The sequence below is a fragment of the Phacochoerus africanus genome, chromosome 3, assembly GCF_016906955.1.
Source record: "Phacochoerus africanus isolate WHEZ1 chromosome 3, ROS_Pafr_v1, whole genome shotgun sequence".
NCBI lineage: Eukaryota > Metazoa > Chordata > Mammalia > Artiodactyla > Suidae > Phacochoerus > Phacochoerus africanus.
Window position 1 is genome coordinate 190774456 of NC_062546.1, and position 8943 is coordinate 190783398.

The window sequence follows — 8943 nt, forward strand, 5'->3', positions numbered from 1 at the left end:
AGACTATTTAGGTACATCCATATCTTTATACTTTAATCACTAGTGCATTTAAAATGAGATTTGATTTTAGGGGAGAAACCAGAATGAAGGAAGAAAGTCAGTAAAGAGAGGGAGAGGTTTGGAGGCAAATACTAGATCTATTTTTGGTTGAAAATTAGCTAAAATTTTTGGATGAATCTACAATGAGAAATAATTAGTGCTGTAGTAATCATTGTAGTGTGTCTAGCACATTATGATTTTCAAAGCATAGACACATTATTAATCTCATGTAATTCTCAGAACATTCCTGAAAGTTGATGATGTGATTATCTCCATTTTATAGACTAAAGCCTGAAGCTCAGACGAGTTAAGGAAAACATGTCAATGTGTCCTGCAATGAGAACTTTATAGAGAGGGCTTTAACCTTCTGAGTAACCTTACCCCAGGGAGAGAAGGGTATGCATCCCTTTCACTTTAAGCTAAGTGAAAGAAAAAGCATCAAGAGAACTACTCAGAGAGTTCGACATTGAGTTTTTTGGGATGCAGATAACGGTGATTCTACTCCAGCTAGGAGAGGGTTGGAGGCTCATTGGAGATAGCAGAGCAAAGAGAGCAAAGGCTGCATGCATTGGGAGTCAGATGTACTTTGTTTTTTTCTTTTTGTTTTTCAGGGCCACACTTGTGGCATATGGAAGTTCCCAGGCTAGGGGTGGAATCAGAGCTGCAACTGCTAGCCTACACCACAGCTACAGCAATGTGGGATCCTTAACCCACTGAGCAAGGACAGGGATCCAACCCACATCCTCATGGATACTAGTTAGGTTTGTAACCCTCTGAGCCACAACAGGAACTCCCTGAGCTGTACTTATACTGAATGTGGAATAAAGATGTATGATTCCCTCTCACTAGATATGGACCCTAGAATAGAGCCTTCTTAGGATCATCATAAATTGGACTTCTGCCAAGAAGATGATCTGTAAGGGTGTGACTCCAACAAGATGAGTGGTTGGAAGCCTTGGGTGATAAGGGAGAGATCAAAAGTAGACAGCTGGAAAGACATTGCCTATATTAAGAGAATGGCAATCAGAGGTCCTCTAGTTAAAGTGCCATATTGTTAGTGAGGGAAAGAGCAGCAAGAAATGATAAAAAAAAAAAAAAGCTGTTAATATTCCCCCTACTAATAAACTCTTTTCATTGTTAGACAGTATTTTCTTCATTTTTATCCATGACCTATGCAAAGTAACCATTACACTGGTTGATGTCAAATGTTGACTCTGAACCATCTTGGAACTATCAGTGAAAATACATTTTTTTTTTCTTACCAGTAATAAATGAAATCTTTCAATGAGACAGGCTAGTCTGATGAAAATGGAGTTTACATTCCAACCCTTCCATATATTTTCTATATAACTGATGACAATTTACTTGTTTTTTATTATTATTACTCAAATGAATTTATCACATCTGTAGTTGTATAATGATCATTCACAGGATTTCCATCCCATAACCCAAACACATCCCCCAACCCCCCAAACTGTCTCCTCCAGAGACCATAAGTTTTGCAATGTCTGTGAGTCAGTATCTGTTCTGCAAAGAAGTTCATTATGTCCTTTCTTCAGATTCCACATGTCAGTGAAAGCATTTGATGTTGGTGTCTTATTGTATGGCTGACTTCACTTAGCATGATGATTTCTAGGTCCATCCATGTTGCTAAAAATGCTGGTATTTTGTTCATTTTAATGGCTGAGTAATATTCCATTGTGTATATGTACCACATCTTCTTGATCCACTCCTCTGTCGAAGGATATTTAGGTTGTTTGCTTGTCTTGGCTATTGTAAATAGTGCTGCAATGAACATTGGAGTACATGTGTCTTTGTGAGTCATGGTTTTCTCTGGATAGATGCCCAGGAGTGGTCTTGCTGGATCAAATGGTAATTCTCTTTTTAGTTTTCTGAGGAATCTCCATACTGTTTTCCACAGTGGTTGCACCAATTTACAATTCCACCAACAGTGTAACAGTGTTCCTTTTTCTCTACACTCTCTCCAGCACTTATTGTTTATAGACTTTTGGATGATGGCCATTCTGGCTGGTGTGAGGTGGTACCTCACAGTGGTTTTGATTTGCATTTCTCTAATAATGAGTGATGTTGAACATCTTTTCATGTGTTTTTTGGCCATCTGTATGTCTTCTTTGGTGAACTGCCTGTTTAGATCTTCTGCCCATTTTTTGATGGGGTTTTTGTTTTTCTGGTATGGAGCTGCAGAAGGCATTTAAAGGAGATTAATCCCTTGTCAGTTGATTCACTTGCAAAGATTTTCTCTCATTCTGTGGGTTGTCTTTTTGTTTTGTTTAGGGTTTCCTTTGCTGTGCAGAAACTTTTAAGTTTGATTAGGTCCCATTTGTTTATTTTTGTTTTTATTGTCAATACTCTAAGAGGTGGATCTGAGAAAATGTTGCTGTCATTTATGTCAGAGAGTGTTTGGCCGGTTTTCCTCTAAGAGTTTTATAGGATCTCTCGTCTTATATCTAGGTCTTTAATCCATTTGGAGTTTATTTTTGTGTATGGTGTTAGGGAGTGTTCTAATTTCATTCTTTTCCATGTGGCTGTCCAGTTTTCCCAGCACCACTTATTGAACAAGCTGTCCTTTCTCCGTTGTATATTCTTGCCTCCTTTGTCATAGATGAGTTGGCTGTAGGGGCGTGGGTTGAATTCTGGGCTTTCTATCCTGTACCTCTGATCCATATTTCTGTCTTTGTGCCAGTACCAAATGGTTTTGATGACTGTTGCTTTGTAGTATAGTCTGAAGTCCGGGAGCCTGATTCCTCCAGCTCCATTTTTGTTTTTCAGGATGTCTTTGGCTATTCTGAGTCTTTTGTTCTTCCAAACAAACTTTAAAATATTTTGTTCGAATTCTGTGAAAAATGTCCTTGGTAATTTGATAGGGATTGCATTGAATCTGTATATTGCCTTAGGTAGTATAGTCATTTTGATAATATTGACTCTTCCAATCCAAGAGTATGGTATGTCTTTCCATCTATTTGTGTCATCTTTGATTTCTTTCATCAGTGTCTTACAGTTTTCAGAGTACAGGTCTTTTGTCTCTTTAGGTAGGTTTACTCCTAGGTATTTTATTCTTTTGGATGTGATAGTAAACAGGATTACTTCCCTAATTTCTCTTTCTGCTCTTTCATTGTTAGTGTGTACAAATGCTGTCAATTTCTGTGTATTGATTTTGTATCCTGCAACTTTGCCAAATTCGTGGATGAGCTCTAACAGTTTTCTGGTTGAGTCTTTAGGATTCTCTAGGTATAGTATCATGTCATCTGCAAATAGTGATAGTTTTACTTCTTCCTTTCCAATTTGGATTCCTTTTATTTCTTTTACTTCTCTGATTGCTGTGGCTAGGACTTCCAAAACTATGTTGAATGGTAGTGGCAAGAGCAGACATCCTTGTCTTGTTCCTGATCTCAGCGGGAAGGCTTTCAGCCTTTCACCATTGAGAGTGAGGTTTGCTGTGGGCTTGTCATATATGGCCTTTATTATATTGAGTTAGGTTCCCACTGTGCCCACTTTCTGAAGGATTTTTATCAGAAATGGGTATTGGATTTTGTCAAAGGCTTTTTCCGCATCTATTGAGAGGATCATATGGTTTTGATTCTTCAGTTTGTTAATGTGGTGTATTACACTGATGGATTTATGAATATTGAAGAATCTTGCATCCCTGGGATAAATCCCACTTGATCATGATGTACAATCCTTTTAATGTATTGTTGGATGCGGTTTGTGAGTATTTTGTTGAGGATTTTTGCATCGATGTTCATCAGTGAATGTGGCCTGAAGTTTTCTTTTTTTGTGGTATCATTGGTTTTGGTATCAAGGTGATGGTGGCCTCATAGAATGAGTTTGGGAGTATCCCTTCCTCTGCAATTTTTTGGAATAGTTTCGGAAGGATAGGTGTTAGCTCTTCTCTAAGTGTTTGATAGAAGTCACCTGTGAAGCCATCTGGTCCTGGACTTTTGTTTGTTGGAAGGTTTTTAATCCCAGTTTCAATTTCAGTTCTTGTGATTGGTCCATTCATCTTTTCTATTTCATCTTGGTTTAGTCTTGGAAGATTGTACTTTTCTAAGAATTTGTCCTTTTTTTCTAGGTTTTCCATTTTATTGGCATATAGTTGCATATAGTAGTCTCTTATGATCCTTTGATTTCTGTGATGTCCGTTGTTACTTCTCCTTTTTCATTTCTAATTTTATTGATTTGAGTCCTCTCTCTTAAACCCTAAGTCTGACTAAGGGTTTATCAATTTTGTTGATCTTTTCAAAGAACAAGTTTTTTGTTTCATTGATCTTTTCTATTGTTTTCTTTGTTTCTATTTCATCAATTTCTGCTCTGACCTTTATGATTTCTTTTATTCTACTAATTTTAGGTCTTGTCTGTTCTTCTCTCTTGAGCTGCTTTAGATGTAAAGTTAGCTTGTTTATTTGAGCTTTCTCTTGTTTCCTGAGGTGGGCTTTTATTGCTAGAAACTTTCCTCAGAATGGCTTTTACTTTATCCCATAGGTTTTGGAGTGTCGTATCTTTGTTGTCATTTGTTGCTAGGTATTTTTCAATTTCCTCTGTGATTTCTTCAGTGATCCATTGGTTGTTTAGTAGCATGTTGTTTAGTCTCCACGTGTTTGTGTTTTTCTGCAGTTTTTTTCTTGTTGTTGATTTCCAGTTGTATAGCATTGTGGTCGGAAAAGATGCTTGATAGGATTTCAATTTTCTTAATGTTACCGAGGTTGGATTTGTAGCCCAGGATGTGATAAGTCTTAGAGAATGTTCCATGTTTACTTGAGAATACTGTGTATTCTGTTGGTTTTGGATGGAATGTCCTATAAATATCTATTAAGTCCATCTGGTTTAATGCATAATCCAGGGCCTGTGTTTCATTACTGATTTTCTGTCTGGTTGATCTGTCCATTGCTGTAAGCAGGGTGTTAAAGTCCCCCACTATTATTGTGTTATTGTTGATTTCTCCTTTTAAGGTAGTTAGCAGTTGCCTTATATATTGTGATGAACCTATGTTGGGTGCATAGATATTTAAAATTGTTATATCTTCTTCTTGGATTGATCCTCTGATCATTATGTAATGACCTTCTTTGTCCCTTAAAATATTCTTCATTTTAAAGTCTATTTTGCCTGATATGAGTATTGCTACTCCACCTTTCTTTTCATCCCCATTTGTATGGAATATTTTCTTCCATCCTCTCACTTTCGATTTGTATGTGTCCCTGGAAGTGAAGTGGGTCTCTTGAAGACAGCATATATATAGGTTTGTTTTTGTATCCATTCAGCCGTCCATGTCTTTTGGTTGGGGTGTTTAATAAATTAACATTTAAGGTAATTATTGATATGTATGTTCTTATTGCCATTTTAATTATTGCTTTGGATTTGCTTTTGTTGCTCTTTTTTCTTTCCTTCTTCTCTTGTTCTCTCCTCTTCTGGTTAGATGACTATTTTTAGTGTTGTATTTGAGTTGATTTTTCTTTGTGTATCAATTGTAAATTTTTGGTTTGCAGTTATTCTGAAGTTTTGGTATAAGAGTATGTATGTATATGAGATTATTTTACGTTGTTGTTCTCTTAATTGCAAGTTCATCTCCAGTGTCCTGCATTTGTACCCACCTCTTCTCATGATTTCTGATTTTGGTGGTATAATTGTGCATGGATGATTTTGTATCTTTACTGTATATATACCGTTACTGGTGAGCTTTGTCATTTGTAGAATTTTTGTTTCCTGTTGCTGTCTTTTCTTTTCTGCCTAGAGAAGTTCCTTTAGTATTTGTTATAAGGCTGGTTTAGTGTTGCTGAATTCTCTTAGCTTTTGCTTGTCTGTGAAGGTTTTGATTTCTCCTTCAAATCTGAATGAGAGCCTTGCTGGGTAAAGTAATCTTGGTTGGAGGTTTTTTCCTTTCATCGTGTTAAGTATATCATGCCACTCCCTTCTGGCCTGCAGAGTTTCTGCTGAAAAATTTGCTGATAACCTTATTGGGGTTTCCTTGTATGTTATTTGTTTCTTTTCCCTAGCTGCTTTCAAGATTTTCTCTTTGTCTTTAATTTTGGTTAGTTTGATTAATATGTGTCTTGGGTTGTTCCTCCTTGGGTTTATTTTATATGGTACTTGTTGTGCTTCCTGGATTTTAGTGAGTGATTCCTTCCCCATGTTAGGGAAGTTTTCGGCTATTATCTCTTGGAATAGTTTTTCTGTCCCCTTCTCTTTTTCTTCTCCTCTGGCACCCTTATAATACGGATGTTGGTGTGTTTAACGTTGTCCCAGAGTTCTCTGAGACTCTCTTCATTTGTTTTCAATCTTTTTTATCTTTTCTGTTCTGCATCCATAATTTCTACTAATCTGTCCTCCACCTCTCTTATTCATTCTTCTGCCTCCTGTATTCTGCTGTTAGCTGCCTCTAGTGAATTTTTTATTTCAGTTATTGTATTTTGCATTTCTTCTTGTTGTTTTTTATATCTTGTATCTCTTTGCTCAGTGTTTCCTGTAAGCTATCCATCTTTGCCTCCAGTTTATTTCCAATGTCTTGCATCATCTTCAGCATCAACATTCTAAAGTCTTTTTCCTGGATGCTGAGAATCTCCTCATCACTTAGCTGATTTTGGTTTTTTTTTTTCCTTTCTCCCTCATCTGAGTTATAGTCTTCTGTCTTTTCATTTTTATTGGTTTTTGGTGTGGTGATCTTTTTACACATAATAGAGTTGTAGCCTCTCTTCCTTCTGGTATCTGCCCCCCTTGTGGCTGAAGTGAGTATGGGGGCTTGCTGTATGCTTTCTGTTGGGAGGGGCTGATGCCTGCCCACTGGTAGTTGGAGCTGATTCTAATCCCTCTGGTGGGTGGGGCTTAGTTTCTGGATGGGATTAGAGGCAGCTGTGTGCCTGAGAGGTCTTTAGGCAGCCTGTTCACTGATGGGTGGGGCTGTGATCCCACCTGGATTGTTGTTTGTCCTGGGGCTTCTCAGCACTGACTGACAGGTGGGGCCAGATTTTCCCAAAATGGCCACCTCCAGAGAAAGGCATGCTGCTGAATATTCCCAAGAGCTTTGCTTTCAATATCCTTCTCTCACAACAAGCCACATTCACCCCTGTTTTCCCAGGAGGTCCTCCAAGAACTGCAGTCAGGTTTGACCCAGCTTCCTATGGAGATTTTGCTTTGCCCTGGGACCCAGTGAATGTGAAAGTCTGTGTGCACCTTTTAAGAATGGGGTCTCCATTTCCCCTAGTCCCTTGGAGCTCCTGTGAACAAGCCCCACTGGCCTTCAATGCCAGATGCTCCAGGGGCTCTTTCTTCCAGTGCCAGATCCCCACATGTGGGAGTTTGATGTGGGTCTCAACTCTCACTCCTGTGTGAGTCTCTGTGAATCAGTTAGTTTCCAGTCTGCAGGGCTTCCCACCTGGGAGGTATGGGGTTGTTTATATCATGAAATCGCCCCTCCTACTTCTTGATGTGGCCTCCTCTTTTTCTTCTGGTGTAGGATATCTTTTTTAAGGTTCCCGGTCCATTTGGGTGAAGACTGCTCAGCCTTTAGTTGTGACTTTTGTTGTTTTTAGGAGAGAAGTTGAGCTCCAGTCCTTCTATTCCACCATCTTAATTCCATCTCCAATTTACTTGGTTGTATGAATTTAAATTTTTCTATTTATGAATTAAAAATTAGAGGAAAATGTTCTCTATGATCTCTCCCTACTATAATTGTAGGATTTGGTGATAAATCTTAGGAATTCAGACTCCGCATATAAAATTGGTGATAATTTGCCCAAACTCTTGCCTCATACTCTTCTGCAGTTTTCACTCTGGGGGGAAAAAAAAGATTTTACTAAGTAGAGTTATCATATAATCAAGGATTTAAAGTAAATCAACTTGAGTTTAAATATTTTAGAAGTAGCAATAAATATATAGAATTTTTAGATTGATTGTGTATTCTATTGGGCAAATCTTAGTTACAGTGAAATATTAACGAAAGAAGCAAAATTTATGTGAATTCTACAATGTAACCTTTGTATCAATTCTCGTCAGTCTCTCTTTTGGAGATCAAGTTAAGTTTCAAGGTGTTTTTTTCCAATTTCTATTCTGTATGATCTCTCCTTATATTATTGAAATGTATATTATTTTCTTCAAGTTAAATTGGAAATGACATATGAAGGTAAAGCAATTTTTATGCCTTTGAAAAGTGAAGAATATCAGGAAGGAGAAAGTCATAAGTACTAAGACAACGAATATTTCTAAGGAGATTGATGGAAACTTGCAACATCCTTTAGGAAAGAAGTCCTGATATTTTTCCATCCTTTGTATGAAAATGAATGCTCAGAGAGTTTGACTTTCTCAAGATCAAACAATAACTTTATATCAAAGCATGGGAGGGAACGCAGATCTTGGCTTCCCCATCATATTTCCATTTCTTTGCCTGCGGCTCCTTTGATAGATGCTGGCATATCTTGTTTTCAGTTGAATTTCTTGCTTCTAGAAAGCGCAGCAGGAAGTACTCTGTCAATAGCACCAGGTTTCCTTGAAATCGATTGAGGCTCTGGGCTTCCAGCTAAAACACCGTTCTTGTGTCAAACCACATGAAATAAGCACTTTTCTTAAATAAATGTGAACTCTGCCTTTTGTAGCAGCAAGGACTATTCAAGATACCAAATGAAAACAGTAAATTCTCTTGGGAGGGAGAAGAGAAGTTGGCATTATCTTCAAAAGCAAAATTAGGCCATTTCACTGAAAAGAACATCAGATGTGAGAAGCCACTTTAGCCCACATTAAGCAACATCATTGCTTGGGTCACTGTTTTCTAACAACTCTTGTCTTTTGGGTTTTGAAGTATATGTCTGCTGCAGAGGTAGAAATGAGGACGGGAGGAATTAAATGACTATTCTGTTTACCTGACACCTGCTTGGCAATTATCCTGATTCTCTCTTCCCC